Source organism: Tachypleus tridentatus, chromosome 3 (genome assembly GCF_004210375.1).
Source record: "Tachypleus tridentatus isolate NWPU-2018 chromosome 3, ASM421037v1, whole genome shotgun sequence".
Classification (NCBI taxonomy): Eukaryota; Metazoa; Arthropoda; class Merostomata; order Xiphosura; family Limulidae; genus Tachypleus; species Tachypleus tridentatus.
The window spans coordinates 35,425,727-35,444,672 of record NC_134827.1 but is presented as its reverse complement, the minus strand read 5'-3'; positions in this window follow the sequence as shown (position 1 = coordinate 35,444,672).

The window sequence follows — 18,946 nt, the reverse complement described above, 5'->3', positions numbered from 1 at the left end:
TACACAGCTACAGGAGGAACACTTTACATCAACACTGTACACAGCTACAGGAGGAACACTTTACATCAACACTGTACACAACTACAGGAGAAACACTTTACATCAACACTGTACACAACTACAGGAGGAACACTTTACATCAGCACTGTACACAGCTACAGGAGGAACACTTTACATCAACACTGTACACAACTACAGGAGGAACACTTTACATCAACACTGTACACAGCTACAGGAGGAACACTTTACATCAACACTGTACACAGCTACAGGAGGAACACTTTATATCAACACTGTACACAACTACAGGAGGAACACTTTACATCAACACTGTACACAGCTACAGGAGGAACACTTTACATCAACACTGTACACAACTCCAAGAGAAACACTTTACAACAACACTGTACACAGCTACAGAAGGAACACTTTACATCAACACTGTACACAGCTACAGGAGAAACACTTTACATCAACACTGTACACAGCTACAGAAGGAACACTTTACATCAACACTGTACACAACTACAGGAGAAACACTTTACATCAGCACTGTACACAACTACAGGAGAAACACTTTACATCAACACTGTACACAGCTACAGGAGGAACACTTTACATCAACACTGTACACAACTACAGGAGGAACACTTTACATCAACACTGTACACAACTACAGGAGGAACACTTTACATCAACACTGTACACAGCTACAGGAGGAACACTTTACATCAACACTGTACACAACTACAGGAGGAACACTTTACATCAACACTGTACACAACTACAGGAGGAACACTTTACATCAGCACTGTACACAACTACAGGAGAAACACTTTACATCAGCACTGTACACAACTACAGGAGGAACACTTTACATCAACACTGTACACAACTACAGGAGGAACACTTTACATCAACACTGTACACAACTACAGGAGAAACACTTTACATCAACACTGTACACAGCTACAGGAGGAACACTTTACATCAACACTGTACACAGCTACAGGAGAAACACTTAACATCAACACTGTACACAGCTACAGAAGGAACACTTTACATCAACACTGTACACAACTACAGGAGAAACACTTTACATCAGCACTGTACACAACTACAGGAGAAACACTTTACATCAACACTGTACACAACTACAGGAGGAACACTTTACATCAACACTGTACACAACTACAGGAGGAACACTTTACATCAACACTGTACACAGCTACAGGAGGAACACTTTACATCAACACTGTACACAACTACAGGAGGAACACTTTACATCAACACTGTACACAGCTACAGGAGGAACACTTTACATCAACACTGTACACAGCTACAGGAGGAACACTTTACATCAACACTGTACACAGCTACAGGAGGAACACTTTACATCAACACTGTACACAGCTACAGGAGGAACACTTTACATCAACACTGTACACACTTTACTACAGGAGGAACACTTTACATCAACACTGTACACAACTACAGGAGGAACACTTTACATCAACACTGTACACAGCTACAGGAGGAACACTTTACATCAACACTGTACACAACTACAGGAGGAACACTTTACATCAACACTGTACACAGCTACAGGAGGAACACTTTACATCAACACTGTACACACACTACAGGAGGAACACTTTACATCAACACTGTACACAGCTACAGGAGGAACACTTTACATCAACACTGTACACAGCTACAGGAGGAACACTTTACATCAACACTGTACACAGCTACAGGAGGAACACTTTACATCAACACTGTACACAACTACAGGAGGAACACTTTACATCAACACTGTACACAGCTACAGGAGGAACACTTTACATCAACACTGTACACAGCTACAGGAGGAACACTTTACATCAACACTGTACACAGCTTACAGGAGGAACACTTACATCAACACTGTACACAACTACAGGAGGAACACTTTACATCAACACTGTACACTCAACACTTTACTCAACACTGTACACAGCTACAGGAACACTTTACATCAACACTGTACACAGCTACAGGAGGAACACTTTACATCAACACTGTACACAGCTACAGGAGGAACACTTTACATCAACACTGTACACAGCTACAGGAGGAACACTTTACATCAACACTGTACACAACTACAGGAGGAACACTTTACATCAACACTGTACACAGCTACAGGAGGAACACTTTACATCAACACTGTACACAACTACAGGGAGGACAGGAGGAACACTTTACATCAACACTGTACAGCTACAACACTGTACACAGCTACAGGAGGAACACTTTACATCAACACTGTACACAGCTACAGGAGGAACACTTTACATCAACACTGTACACAGCTACAGGAGGAACACTTTACATCAACACTGTACACAGCTACAGGAAGAACACTTTACACAACACTGTACACAACTACAGGAGGAACACTTTACATCAACACTGTACACAGCTACAGGAGGAACACTTTACATCAACACTGTACACAGCTACAGGAGGAACACTTTACATCAACACTGTACACAGCTACAGGAGGAACACTTTACATCAACACTGTACACAGCTACAGGAGGAACACTTTACATCAACACTGTACACACACTACAGGAGGAACACTTTACATCAACACTGTACACAACTACAGGAGGAACACTTTACATCAACACTGTACACAGCTACAGGAGGAACACTTTACATCAACACTGTACACAGCTACAGGAGGAACACTTTACATCAACACTGTACACAGCTACAGGAGGAACACTTTACATCAACACTGTACACAGCTACAGGAGGAACACTTTACATCAACACTGTACACAGCTACAGGAGGAACACTTTACATCAACACTGTACACAACTACAGGAGGAACACTTTACATCAACACTGTACACAGCTACAGGAGGAACACTTTACATCAACACTGTACACAGCTACAGGAGGGTACACAAACACTTTACATCAACACTGTACACAGCTACAGGAGGAACACTTTACATCAACACTGTACACAGCTACAGGAGGAACACTTTACATCAACACTGTACACAGCTACAGGAGGAACACTTTACATCAACACTGTACACAGCTACAGGAGGAACACTTTACATCAACACTGTACACAGCTACAGGAGGAACACTTTACATCAACACTGTACACAGCTACAGGAGGAACACTTTACATCAACACTGTACACAGCTACAGGAGGAACACTTTACATCAACACTGTACACAGCTACAGGAGGAACACTTTACATCAACACTGTACACAACTACAGGAGGAACACTTTACATCAACACTGTACACAACTACAGGAGGAACACTTTACATCAACACTGTACACAGCTACAGGAGGAACACTTTACATCAACACTGTACACAGCTACAGGAGGAACACTTTACATCAACACTGTACACAGCTACAGGAGGAACACTTTACATCAACACTGTACAGCTACAGGAGGAACACTTTACATCAACACTGTACACAACTACAGGAGGAACACTTTACATCAACACTGTACACAGCTACAGGAGGAACACTTTACATCAACACTGTTACATCAACACTGTACACAACTACAGGAGGAACACTTTACATCAACACTGTACACAGCTACAGGAGGAACACTTTACATCAACACTGTACACAGCTACAGGAGGAACACTTTACATCAACACTGTACACAGCTACAGGAGGAACACTTTACATCAACACTGTACACAGCTACAGGAACACTTTACATCAACACTGTACACAACTACAGGAGGAACACTTTACATCAACACTGTACACAGCTACAGGAGGAACACTTTACATCAACACTGTACACAGCTACAGGAGGAACACTTTACATCAACACTGTACACAGAAACACTTTACATCAACACTGTAGGAGGAACACTTTACATCAACACTGTACACAGCTACAGGAGGAACACTTTACATCAACACTGTACACAGCTACAGGAGGAACACTTTACATCAACACTGTACACACTACAGGAACACTTTACATCAACACTGTACACTACAGGAGGAACACTTTACATCAACACTGTACACAGCTACAGGAGGAACACTTTACATCAACACTGTACACAGCTACAGGAGGAACACTTTACATCAACACTGTACACAGCTACAGGAGGAACACTTTACATCAACACTGTACACAGCTACAGGAGGAACACTTACATCAACACTGTACACAGCTACAGGAGGAACACTTTACATCAACACTGTACACAGCTACAGGAGGAACACTTTACATCAACACTGTACACAGCTACAGGAGGAACACTTTACATCAACACTGTACACAGCTACAGGAGGAACACTTTACATCAACACTGTACACAGCTACAGGAGGAACACTTTACATCAACACTGTACACAGCTACAGGAGGAACACTTTACATCAACACTGTACACAGCTACAGGAGGAACACTTTACATCAACACTGTACACAGCTACAGGAGGAACACTTTACATCAACACTGTACACAGCTACAGGAGGAACACTTTACATCAACACTGTACACAGCTACAGGAGGAACACTTTACATCAACACTGTACACAGCTACAGGAGGAACACTTTACATCAACACTGTACACAGCTACAGGAGGAACACTTTACATCAACACTGTACACAGCTACAGGAGGAACACTTTACATCAACACTGTACACAGCTACAGGAGGAACACTTTACATCAACACTGTACACAGCTACAGGAGGAACACTTTACATCAACACTGTACACAGCTACAGGAGGAACACTTTACATCAACACTGTACACAGCTACAGGAGGAACACTTTACATCAACACTGTACACAGCTACAGGAGGAACACTTTACATCAACACTGTACACAGCTACAGGAGGAACACTTTACATCAACACTGTACACAACTACAGGAGGAACACTTTACATCAACACTGTACACAGCTACAGGAGAAACACTTTACATCAACACTGTACACAACTACAGGAGGAACACTTTACATCAACACTGTACACAACTACAGGAGGAACACTTTACATCAACACTGTACACAGCTACAGGAGAAACACTTTACATCAACACTGTACACAACTACAGGAGGAACACTTTACATCAACACTGTACACAACTACAGGAGAAACACTTTACATCAACACTGTACACAACTACAGGAGGAACACTTTACATCAACACTGTACACAACTACAGGAGAAACACTTTACATCAACACTGTACACAGCTACAGGAGGAACACTTTACATCAACACTGTACACAACTACTGTTGTTCTCTCTCATAAAGCCTATCTTTCAATGAAAGGTTTGTTATTATCATGATAATATTATTATTATCAACTTGATACAGTTAACACTATTATCAACTTACCAAAACTCACTGCCTTTCCGCCCGATTAGAAGTGTTTATGTTATTGATTTTTACCGATAAGGTTCCGATGAATTCGGCACAAATATTTTCAATGAATAATTTTAATTTTGATTGGCATTCAAAAGCATTTACAAACGTTTCACGGCCTCGACTACAATTTTCTGTCTTGTTGTTGGTGAAGCTGTTGTTCAGAAAGGCATGAAACGCGAGGTTAACGGACACTAATGGGGGAGGGGGGTAGTGTATCCCCCATCATTTATAACTGGTTATTGGCTGGTTTATACGTGTATAATAAGATTCCTATTCTTACTGGTCTTACCAACATTTAACTGGTACAAACCAATTGTTTCGACCCCGAGGTTTAAGTAAAGGTAAGAATCTTAGTGAACTCCTATGGGTTTAATTAAAGGTAAGAATCTCAGTCAACTCCTATGGGTTTAATTAAAGGCAAGAATCTCAGTCAACTCCTATGGGTTTAATTAAAGGCAAGAATCTCAGTCAACTCCTATGGGTTTAATTAAAGGTAAGAATCTTAGTGAACTCCTATGGGTTTAATTAAAAGTAAGAATCTTAGTGAACTCCTATGGGTTTAATTAAAGGTAAGAATCTTAGTGAACTCCTATGGGAATCTTGAATTTCATAAAAACTCTTTTAATGGGATTCTCCGACATTCATGAACTCCATGGTAGATATATAAACAAGCGTGTTAACTACGCTTTGTAACGTGTTTTAAAAACATAAATTTTCCTTCTATCAGTGGTGAAAACTAAACCAACATGTTATAGAAAGTAATATTTGAAACGTGAGATTACAGAGGTTCTGTAAATATGGATTAATTAATCATTATAGTTAGTACGGTATAGTTACCACTTATTATAAGTGTTACCAGTTTTACATGTGTGATAGAGTTACCAGTTACTACAAGTGTGATAGTGTTACCAGTTTTACATGTGTGATAGTGTTACCAGTTACTACGAGTGTGATAGTGTCATTATTGTTACAAGTGCGATAGCGTTATCACTGTTACAAGTGTGATACTCTTACCAGTTATTAGAAGTTGGTACCAGTACCTTTGTTTTAGGTTTGGTTCTGTTGTTGTTATTATTGTTGTTGTCTGAGTCGATTATTGTTAATATTATATATTTTTTAATGTGTTTACAGTATACGCATCGTTCGGAAACGGAGGGAATCAACTGTTTACCAGATCAAATAATATATTGTCTGTTTTTTTCCAGTTATTGGACAATCGTCTGCTTCATTTTATTCAAGATTTTCCGTAAAAAAACAATTTTCAGGTTTTCAGCAAAAGTTACGGATATAAGTTACTTATATAATTCCTATTTAAATGTCCATCAGTGGTTTAGCGGTACGTTTGTTGGTTTATAACGCTAGAAATAAGGTTTTGATACCCGTGATGGCACAAAACAGATAGCCCCTTGTGTAGCTTTGTATTTAAGTTCAAATTTTATTAAAGTTATCATGATAGTCGGCTATAACAAATTTATCACCAAGAAGAAATGTTATAAGGGCAACATATGGTTTGTGTTGATGTTACTAAATCCTTGTAGTTAGATTAACTTGTTGGCGGCGCTTCGCACTGCTTCACTTGATCGCCTCCTATTTTACACCTCAGTTTTCACTTGTATCACGTTTCGATTTCAGCCCCAGGATTTTATTAGAAACCCTAAGAATACTCGTTCAATTAAAGATTAACAGACATAAAGAAGACAAAAGGACAGCTGTGAGAGAAGTTAGGAAAATAGAAACTGGTTTTCCTTTTTTCGTTACAGTTCTGCAACATGACTGAAAGCCGCGTCCTTTCGATCCAAACATGTTCGAGGCAGCACGTGGCGTCTACCCTCTGCTTTGGAGACGATACAGTGTGTGTGTGTAGACCAAGAGAAAGTCTGGCGAGTTCTCGCCGCTGTCGGTTTTGTTCTCGGTATTTCTCGATAATTGAAGCTGGTATTAAAAGAGTTCAAATGATGTGTTGAGCCGACCATTCGGCCAAAAGAATGTACTACTCTCTTCTGACCAGCTGACCACCTCGTCAGGTTTCATTTTTCTGCAGACAAAACGTAGGCACAAATGGCATATCAGTTCCACGCGCTGTATGACTCATAAACCCATGTGGCCAAAGGGTTGAAGCGAGTGTTCAAAGAGTTAATTTCACGTGGTCTCTGTGGCAACAACTCCTCGCGTCTGCTTGTTATTTTTCGCAGAAAAGCATCGAACCGTATTGGAAGAGACGGCGGTTTCATTACCGACAGATTACTCTTTGAACCGAGCTAGCCCTATCTAATCTTTATCTTTGAACGTTCTTTGTGTAGATGTGAAGTTGTGTCAGTTCAAGTCCTTACTTCGTCAGAGAAAATGAATTGGTAAATCCGAGGGAGTTATGTGTGTTAAGAAAGATATAGAAAAATGCATTCTCGTCGATGGCTCGTGTAATTAAGTTGGACCCGCTCTGCAGGTAACCCCACGGAGTGCCTATCTATGACTACTTACGTGTTGATCCCACGTTGTGGTCAGAAGAAATGATTGGAGAAGAGCACACTGAATCTCTTTCTTTTTTAATCTGAGCTTTGACTGCATGCTGGTGACAAAAGGATTATTAAACCAAATAATAAAAATCAGCCGTTAGGTGTCGCGCGACACAAGCGCATTCCTGTTTCGTACGAAGTAGGAAAAACTTACGAACAGACACGTATAATGTTAATTAAGAGTAACTCATGAATAATATGGTGTTTAATATAAATACACTGTACAGTTTCAGGTAAATACATGTTTAAACACGCACTACCTCTGTCCTGTTGGTTGACAAAATCTCTTCAGCTGCGAAATAACAAAAACCCTTAAAATACTAAATGTAAACTCAGTAAAAGGAAGGTAAATCCGGTTTGAATAATTCCGAATTGAAGAAGTGGTTTTGAAATGCTTGTTTTTGGGAGTTTTCTTGCTTTCAGAGAATTTGTTTGTTAGCTGGGTTTCATAATTTCCAGTTAGTTTTAGAACAACTGTTGGTTCCACCGCGGAGAGGTGAACCTCGGAGTTCAACGTTACACGTACGTAAAGTTACCGAAGTTCTACACAGAGGTATTAATAATTAGACACGAGCTAGAAGTTAAAAATTTGTTATAATTACTTGTTACAAATGTAATACAATCGTCCGTTAAAATAAGGATTCTTACTAAGCTTTAAAAACAGCAACTTCATTCGTCCATTAATATTTATAAATAAAGTCTGTGTTTCAGCTATACATGTGTGTTTTCTTATAGCAAAGCCACATTGGGCTATCTGCTGAGCCCACCGGGGGAATCGAACCGCTGATTTTAGCGTTGTAAATCCGGAGACATACCGCTGTACTAGCGGGGGGCATTCAGCTATATAATAGAGAGTTTTCTATACCTGTTGAAGTCATAGCTCAGTGCATTAAAAATGTGATACCACATAACACTGAACTACGTCGTCTTGTACTACCGTAGTACATTGAGTGCATGACAGTGAACTACGTCGTCTTGTACTACCGTAGTACATTGAGTACATGACACTGAACAACGTCGCCTTATGTAATCATATGTGTTAGTATTATCCATGTGAGACTAATCCAGATAGATACTTACAGGAAAATAAGTTTAGCTCATCACAAGGTTTTGAAATATGCGTAAAAACGGCTGGGAGAAAACATAGTGCACGTGCTTTTGACAGTCCTTGTGAGTCGTGGAAGAGGCATAAGACCGTTTTGACTCGAAGGATGGCAAAAAGTTGTAACATTTTGTTTCGAAGAATGGTGAGATGTAGTAATACGTTCCTAGATAGAATGGTGAGATGTAGTAATACGTTACTAGAGAGAATGGTGAGATGCAGTAATACGTTACTAGATAGAATGGTGAGATGTAGTAATACGTTACTAGAGAGAATGGTGAGATGGAGAAAAGTAATAACACGTTACTAGAGAGAATGGTGAGATGGAGAAAAGTAATAACACGTTACTAGAGAGAATGGTGAGATGGAGAAAAGTAATAACACGTTACTAGAGAAAATGGTGAGATGGAGAAAAGTAATAATACGTTACTAGAGAGAATGGTGAGATGGAGAAAAGTAATAATACGTTACCAGAGAGAATGGTAAGAGGAGAAAAGCAATAACAACGTTACCAGAGAAAATGGTGAGATGGAGAAAAGCAATAACAATGTTACTAGAGAGAATGGTGAGATGGAAAAAAGTAATAACACGTTACTAGAGAGAATGGTGAGATGGAAAAAAGTAATAATACGTTACTAGGGAGAATGGTGAGATGGAGAAAAGTAATAATACGTTACTAGGGAGAATGGTAAGAGGGAGAAAAGTAATAATACGTTACTAGAGAAAATGGTGAGATGGAGAAAAGTAATAACAACGTCACTAGAGAGAATGGTGAGATGGAGAAAAGCAATAACACGTCACTAGAGAGAATAGTGAGATGGAGAAAGGTAACAACACGCAACCAAAGAGAATGGTGAGATGGAAAAAAAATAACAATGTCACCAGAGAGAATGGTGAGATGGAGAAAGCAATAATAATACGTCACTAGAGAGAATAGTGAGATGGAGAAAAGTAATAACAAGTTACTAGAGAGAATGGTGAGATAGAAAAAAGTAATAACAAGTCACTATAGAGAATAGTGAGATGGAGAAAAGTAATAACACGTTACTAGAGAGAATAGTGAGATGGAGAAAAGTAATAACACGTTACTAGAGAGAATGGTGAGATGGAGAAAAGTAATAACACGTTACTAGAGAGAATGGTGAGATGGAGAAAAGCACAACACGTTACTAGAGAGAATGGTGAGATGGAGAAAAGCAATAACACGTCACCAGAGAGAATGGTGAGATGGAGAAAGCAATAACACGTCACCAGAGAGAATGGTGAGATGGAGAAAAAAATAATAATACGTCACTAGAGAGAATGGTGAGATGGAGAAAGCAATAATACGTCACCAGAGAGAATGGTAAGAGGGAGAAAAGTAATAATACGTTACTAGAGAGAATGGTGAGATGGAGAAAAGTAATAATACGTTACTAGAGAGAATAATGAGATGGAGAAAGGTAATAACACGTTACTAAAGAGAATGGTGAGATGGAAAAAAGTAATAATACGTTACTAGAGAAAATGGTGAGATGGAGAAAAGTAATAATACGTCACAGAGAGAATAGTGAAACGGAGAAAAGCAATAATACGTCACTAGAGAGAATAGTGAGATGGAGAAAATAATAATACGTCACTAGAGAGAACGGTGAGATGGAGAAAAAGCAATAATACGTTACAAAGAGAACGGTGAGATGGAGAAAAGCAATAACACGTCACTAGGAAGAATGGTGAGATAGAGAAAAGCAATAATACGTCACCAGGAAGAACGGTGAGATAGATAAGCTAATACGTCACTAGAGAGAACGGTGAGATGGAGAAAAGCAATAACACGTCACCAGAGAGAATGGTGAGATGGAAAAAGCAATAACAACGTCACTAGAGAGAACGGTGAGATGGAAAAAAAGCAATAACACGTCACTAGGAGAATGGTGAGATAGAGAAAAGTAATAACACGTTACTAGGAAGAATGGTGAGATGGAGAAAGCAATAATACGTCACTAGGAGAATGGTGAAATGGAGAAAAGTAATAATACGTTACTAGAGAGAATGGTGAGATGGAGAAAAGTAATAATACGTTACTAGAGAGAATGGTGAGATGGAGAACAGTATTAACACGTTAGTAGAGAGAATGGTGAGATGGAGAAAAGTAATAATACGTTAGCAAAGAGAATGGTGAGATGGAGAAAAGTAATAACAAGTTACTAGAGAGAATGGTGAGATGGAGAAAGGTAATAACACGTTAGTAGAGAGAACGATGAGAGACGGAGAAAAAAGCAATAATGCCAGCTAAAAGAGAATGGTGAGATGGAGAAAAGTAATAACAAGTTACTAGAGAGAATGGTGAGATGGAGAAAGGTAATAACACGTTACTAGAGAGAATGGTAAGAGGGAGAAATGTAATAATACGTTACTAGGGAGAATGGTAAGAGGGAGAAAAGTAATAATACGTTACTAGGGAGAATAGTGAGATGGAGAAAAGTAATAACACGTTACTAGAGATAATGGTGAGATGGAGAAAAGTAATAATACGTTACTAGAGAGAATGGTGAGATGGAGAAAAGTAATAACACGTTGCTAGAGAGAATGGTGAGATGGAAAAAAGTAATAAAACGTTACTAGAGAGAATGGTGAGATGGAGAAAAGTTATAATACGTTACGAGAGGAATGGTTATTATGTGTCGTAACACATGTTTATACACCTAGAATTAAAACCAAGTATGATACCACATGTTTTATAGCTTCTTCGTGAGAGTAATTAAGTTTTCTTACTTGGTGTCAAGTTTACAAATATCGCTATCTCTTATAAAATAAATATCACATTACGTTTAATGGACTTCAGAATTCATGGTTTGAATCCTGTTTCGTTATTAACTTTTATTCTCTCACCAGTTTTGAAATTAGTAAAATATGAAACGACTTGAAATGTTTGTTGTTGTTTCAGGAATCAAATCAAGGAAAACTAATTTGATTAATTACGTAGTGAGATTAGTTACGTGGTGCTGCTGAGATGAGTTACGTGGTGTTGCTGAGGTGGGTTACGTGGTTTGCTAAGATTAGTTTCACGTAGCCAGTGTCGTCAATTAATTTTTGTTTTGTTTGTTTGTTTTTGAATTTCGCACAAAGCTACACGAGAGCTATCTGCGCTAGCCATCCCTAATTTAGCAGTGTAAGACTAGAGAGAAGGCAGCTAGTCATCACCACCCACCGCCAACTCTTGGACTACTCTTTTACCAACGAATAGTGGGATTGTCCGCCACATTATAACGCTCCCACGGTTGAAAGGGCGAGCATGTTTGGCGCGACCGGGATGCGAACCCGCGACCCTCAGATTACGAGTCGCACGCCTTAACACGCTTGGCCATGCCGGGCCATCGTCAGTTGAAGCTGAGATGCTGTCCATATGTAAGTCGTGAAATAGGTTTGCTTCTTAAGACAACTGCCAGACTTATGTTTACAAGATAACGTTTAATAAACGGCACTAATAGTTCAAAATAACGATAAAGTTAGGCTAACATATCACAACGATAAAGTTAGGCTAACATATCACAACGATAAAGTTAGGCTAACATATCACAACTGTTTGGAAATTTTACAGTTTCGTTAGTGAAGAAAGATTTAGTGTAATGTTAATTCTGCACGTGATGAAACAGTTTTTTTTTTCTGTGATAGTTCGTGATCAGAGAAGAATCCGTGTAATATTACTACTACATGTGACGAATCGTTTCAGTATTAGACGTTAAGAATTATTATTTCTGTTCAACTTTTTTAACTCGTTTAATTTTTTATAATTTTAGAACCTTAGACATTACAGATTGTTTTAATTGACCGATTAGGAGTTTTGAATTCGACTTTTTGACTTTCACTTTAAACATTAGTTTTTCGTGACATAATGTTCTCAATTTTAAATTCTTTATCGCCCTATAATGACTCAGATGTGAGCTGAGAGCGTATAATGCTCGAGTTCGGGATCCTATTGAAACTAACTGTAAGTTAACACCTTTTGCGACTTTGTACTCGGAAGCAAAAGTGAGATTCTTCTGACAATAAACGTATTTAAAGTTATTTCTGTATTTCCATATTATTGTAATAAGTCAGGGACTAGTTGTTTTTTTCTTTTATCTCATAGCGGTAACAACAACTTTTGTTTTTTTAGCAACCTTCACGAAATCAATTTGGACATCGACTTTCTAACAGGATTTTGTGAAGTTGCTGGGAAGTGAGCAATTACCATAACACACTTGTATAACGAACGTGCATTCAAAGTTTTCATCTTTTCTGGCCTGAAAGGCAGAAATCACGGGCAGCAAAAACACTCGGTAGACAGAACACGATATTATTACACCAGAGAAACAGTTAAAATGAAATACCTGAATGTTAACACCAGCCCTTCCCTTGTGTGGAGATTCATTTTCTTTTATATTTCCGTTATTTCTTCCGTATCAGGTTTTCATGAGTTACACTGAACGGAAGCAATAAAGGATGCCTCTTATCCTTTTCTGTATGACTGGCTCGCTAGAGTCTGTCCGCTAGGACTAAAGTGATTAAATGCAAATATGTCGCTTGTTGTTCATCTCTTTATTAGAGTCTCTGGACACTGCTGACCGACAGGACATCATCTGGCAGGAGCAGCTATCCATGCAAGGCTGCCCACGAAGGGGAAGGCATGTTTTGTACACCGTGGAAGGGTGATTATAGATACCGACGAAAGAACGCTAGAACATCCAATTGATATTGAAATATGTTTATTTGCTGACTCAGAGAGTACCTCACGTATTTCTTAGAAGTTTGGTACATAAAACAAATATCTTCGAATCAAAGCCTGCATGGACTTCGAAAATACATTGAGTGCTTTGATAGTGGACTTCTGTTTTGAATCATTTTAAATTATCAATTTATAGCGCTTCGATAGTATTGTATTCTCAAGACAGCTGGTATGGGTATTAAAACTTTAATTGAAATAAAGTACAGAACAACGTTTCGACCTTCTTAGGTCATCTTCGAGTTCTAATACCCATACCAGCCGTCTTAAGAGTACATTTTTACTTCAAATAGGTTTTTCGTTATCACAAATTTGGTTGTGTTTGATACACTACTCAGTCTGACACATTTCTATATTTCAATCTCTTTAAATCAATATAATTTTATAACGTCACTAGATGGCACTAAGCGAAGGCAACTTTTAATAAAGATGAATAAATTATGAATAAAGAAGACAATAAACGTCACGTGCAATATTGATTATCCCAAATATGGTTTTGTTTATTTAATTAACTCTCAAAGAAATACGAATTAAAAACTCTGTGAATTTCTAGTTAGTAATGATACATTAAGCATAGTTTTGTGAATTTTTTGGTTAGTAAATATTCATTTAAAATACATTTGTGTGACTTTAGAATATTCTTGAAGCAGACTAAGCCTAAATAGAAGTTGGTAAAAAAATAACATTTATTAAGTGTGACGTTTGGCCCTTTAGAAGTGTTTTTTTTCGCGTGTGTTTGTGTTTTTAATTTCGCGCAGAACTTCACTAGGGCTATATGCACTAGCCGTCCATAATTTAGTCGTGTAAAACTGGAGAGGAGGCAGCTAGTCATCACCACCCATCATCACTCTTACAAATAAATAGTGATATTGATACTCACATTATAACGACCCCACGGCTGAAAGAACAAGCATATTTTATGTAACGGGGATTCGAACCCGCGACCCTCAGCTTACCCTAGCCATCTGACCATAACGGGCTTGTTGAGGAGTTAGATCACGTTGTGTATATAATAGCATGTTACAGAATTAAGTGTCCAAACAATAGTGTTTAAGCACTATTAGGTAAAATAAAACTTTGTCAAACCACTATGTAAAGATTTTATTCGATCACTATATTAGTTGGATGTAGCTGTATGTTCACTTCCATCTCTTGTATGGTTTAATTTTTCCAAGTTATGTAGGGCTGGCTATAGAAGCTAGATATGAAGAACTAGTTGGAATGTTACTCGATCTCTGGTTTATATGCCGCTTTTCAGCTATCCAGAGCGTCCCAAGGTCAAAAACTGGATAACTGAAAAGTGGCATATACACTGGAGTTAGCGTGACTATTCCAGCTAATTTTTCATATGTAGCTTCTGACGACATCTAGAGAAGGAAATCCAAACGACTGTGTATTATTTTATTCCGTGCCATCTCTGCATACAGACTGTTAATGCAATCCCCGATAAAATCCAATTGTGAAACATTGTCAGACTTAAGCACATTAAGTATAATAACAGTTTATATAAAATTTACCCGTTTATTTTATTAACTAGGAGGCGCTTGAAATCTATAGAAGAAAATATATACCAAATTAAATATTAGGCCTAATGGTCTATAAATTTTAAATGAATAACATTATTGTCATTCTTACTTCAGTTGGCGGTAACTGGTACATCTCGCAGCTACTTAAAATAGAGACTTTGTGTGTCAAGTAAGCTCCATATTACATTTTACACCCGAGTGTTAGGACTAATTAGACAGTCTGACACCCTCATAAACTCTTTCACTGTGCACAAACCTACTATGAAAGTGTTGATAATTCAAAGAAATAAAATAATTCGAGAAAATGGACCTTGGAAGATAGCATGCATTAAGATATACACATTAGGCTTAACTCGCATTAAGCCTACCTTTGTACTCGTATCGTAGTCTGTGCTACACAGAATAACACAAATTGAACCACGAATGAAAAAAGCTTAGTGTTCACTTTATTTAACTCAAGATGTTTGTGCAAAGCTATAAAGAGCCACCTGTGCATAGCTGTCTTTTATTCTGAACTGATAGAGTAGGTGAAAGGCAGTTGCTCAATAACACCCAGCGCCAATTCTTGAGGTACTTTTCTCTGACCAAGTAGTGGGCTTAACTGTCACTCTTATAGTGCATCCACTGCTTCAGAGTGGTTATAAAAATAGTTTATTCATATGGATATGCCTATGACAACAGCTTGTTCATATGGATATGAAAATGAAAACAGTTTACAACTTAGGCTTAATAACTAGGAGTTTTAGATCTCTTTATTCTAGAAAATTAGGCCTACAATAAACCTTCATCCAATATATCGTGAATATTAAATATTTATAAAATGGAATCCTAAGTAATTTCACTCTGGAAAGATCCGATAAAAAAAAAAAACCTTTTCTCCTATTATGATTAAAGCGTGACTGAGAACGTAAGATGTGACTGTGGAGATTTTTTTTTTTTTAAGTTTACGATAATTAAGTTCTCCTGTTATAACAATGCTAAGGTTGAGAGAACTGAGCATTTCTCAAGCCATACTTTGACGCTATAACACATGGAGTGATCTACATTCGTTAACATATAGTAAAAAAACAACGTTTCTTCACTAGTTCGCTTTTAAGAACAGTGACAAAAGTAAAATTAAATGAATTTGGAGAGTAAAGAGAGTGAAGAATGTTTATGATTCTGTCGGTCCCCTAGTGGTATTCGATTCCTCGTGTTAAACAGAACCTGTTAAGTAACTTTAAATTAATACAACAACAATGATGAATAAAAGGAAAAACACTGAAACGCGTCTATCTTGCTTTAACCACGAGAAATTCAGTGAAGTCTTAATCTGTGTAAAAAAAAAGGAGGACCGGAGGACCTCACGTATCTCTTGGTTTTAACCAGAAATTCAAATATTTACAGATAAGGAAACTAACGTTGTTTTAATCTGATTGCAACGACTCTTTAAAAATTTAAATCAGGGAGTCAATAATAGTTTGTTGGTGCACGTGCTAGTATAGTGGCGTTGCGTCACAAGTGACAGATCTAATTCAGCATCTAGGTGTTTGGTTGACGGCAAAGTCCTGACTATTGAGCAAAGCAATGCCGTCTAGACTTATGGCTGCGTGCAGAGTGGCCACAGCCTTTTTGATGAAAAAGAATTATTCTATTTAAGGTATCGCAACAAATTCATTTTCCCTTTAACTGTTACTAGTGTTAGAGGTTATTCTTGTTATGGTATTGTGTCACACATTCATTTTCCCTTTAACTGTTACTAGTGTTAGAGGTTATTCTTGTTATGGTATTGTGTCACATTCATTTTCCCTTTAACTGTTACTAGTGTTAGAGGTTATTCTTGTTATGGTATTGTGTCACACATTCATTTTCCCTTTAACTGTTACTAGTGTTAGAGGTTATTCTTGTTATGGTATTGTGTCACACATTCATTTTCCCTTTTACTGTTACTAGTGTTAGAGGTTATTCTTGTTATGGTATTGTGTCACACATTCATTTTCCCTTTAACTGTTACTAGTGTTAGAGGTTATTCTTGTTATGGTATTGTGTCACACATTCATTTTCCCTTTTACTGTTACTAGTGCTAGAGGTTATTCTTGTTATGGTATTGTGTCACACATTCATTTTCCCTTTACTGTTACTAGTGTTAGAGGTTATTCTTGTTATGGTATTGTGTCACACATTCATTTTCCCTTTAACTGTTACTAGTGTTAGAGGTTATTCTTGTTATGGTATTGTGTCACACATTCATTTTCCCTTTTACTGTTACTAGTGTTAGAGGTTATTCTTGTTATGGTATTGTGTCACACATTCATTTTCCCTTTAACTGTTACTAGTGTTAGAGGTTATTCTTGTTATGGTATTGTGTCACACATTCATTTTCCCTTTAACTGTCACTAGTGTCAGAGGTTATTCTAGTTACAGTATTGTGTCACACATTATGTGTGACACTTACTGCTTGAAGGGAGAGTTTTAGTATAATTTAATCTTTCGTCAGTTTCTTAAATTTTCGTAGTTTGAATAAAATCTGACATTTTAAAATTGCTGTTTTATTTTTATATGTAAAACCACAAGAGTGGTTACGAATTTAAATGCGTTTGTTTTAAAGGATTGTTTGTTTGGAATTTTACGCAACGCTACACAAGGACTATCTGCGCTAGCTGTCCGTGACTAGAGGGAAGGTGGCTGGTTATCACCACCCACCGCCAACTCCTGGGCTACTTTTTTACTAACGAATAGTGGGATTGATAGTCACGTTATAACGCCCTCACGGCTGAACGAGCGAGCATGTTTGGCGTAACAGGGATGTTTTAAAGGTAAATCCCACTGGATTCTCTGATATGTCTACTTCGGGGAATCGAATCCCGGATCGTAGCGTTGTAAGTCCATAGACTTACCAAAGTAACTTCAGACAGGTAATGAAACATTGGATATTTTGTTTGTAGACATTGTAAACTATTAGAAAGTTATGGGTTATGGTTTTCGCTACCACAGTTCGACAGTTCTGGCAAGAGAAAAGAGAAATGTTTTTGATTAAGAATTGAGATTAAAAAATAAACAAATTATTACTTAACACGATGTAGTTCATTTTTTCACACCCAACATAATGGTCTTTAAATGTATTTCATAACTTTTATTTCTCTAATGACGTAGGTGTTTCGTTCTTATTTGCAGCATATACTGCTTAATTGCGAGGAACCAATAAAACGTCTTATGATCATCACGTGGTCACCAGACCTTGGATTCTGTGACAAAACTTGTATGACTCCTCCTACAAAAGGAAAAGAGAGCACAAAATAATAGGAAGTAGCGTGACAGTGATTGGATAAGAGAATAAAAGAAACAAATCTATATTACATCTGATTAAATAAGTGTTGGCCGAGCTAACGGATCATAACCATTGTTATAGACAGCCAACGGCCAGACATAGAGAACCTTCGGACACTGTCCACTTCCCGCCAGCTGGTGAATTTGTCTAAATTACTCTCTTAGCCACTGTCAAAAGACTTAGAGGTAGGAACATGTCATTTCTAACACTTAACTTTTATTTCATCCATGTTAACAATAACAGTGTCTAAATTGTGGTTCGAGATATAAGAAATAAATGTTCTAACTTGAATCTAAACTATTATTAACATTCT